Source organism: Apaloderma vittatum, unplaced genomic scaffold (genome assembly GCF_000703405.1).
Source record: "Apaloderma vittatum isolate BGI_N311 unplaced genomic scaffold, ASM70340v1 scaffold29305, whole genome shotgun sequence".
Classification (NCBI taxonomy): Eukaryota; Metazoa; Chordata; class Aves; order Trogoniformes; family Trogonidae; genus Apaloderma; species Apaloderma vittatum.
Window position 1 is genome coordinate 1 of NW_009716966.1, and position 311 is coordinate 311.

A 311-nucleotide genomic window follows, 5' to 3' on the forward strand; every position below is an offset into this window, starting at 1 on the left:
GGTCACCCCTGCCAGCACCCCTGCTGGGCCACGTCCTGTTCTCCCTCCTCCCGCCCCCCCCAGACCTGGCAAAGCCTTCCAGGAATCTGGGGACGCCATGTCCTGGCACCATCCCCACGTCCCCCTCCCTGCAGCCAGGGCCTTGGCACTGAGCCGGGTGCTGAGAAGCGAGAGCCCAGCTTGGGGGATCAAGGGGAGAGCAAGCATCGACCAGCAGCACGGCAAGCAGCTGGCAGCACCCCCATGGGAATCAGCTTGCCAGGACAGGGATGGGGATCAGGAACCCCACAGACTGCCTGGTCCCAGCACAG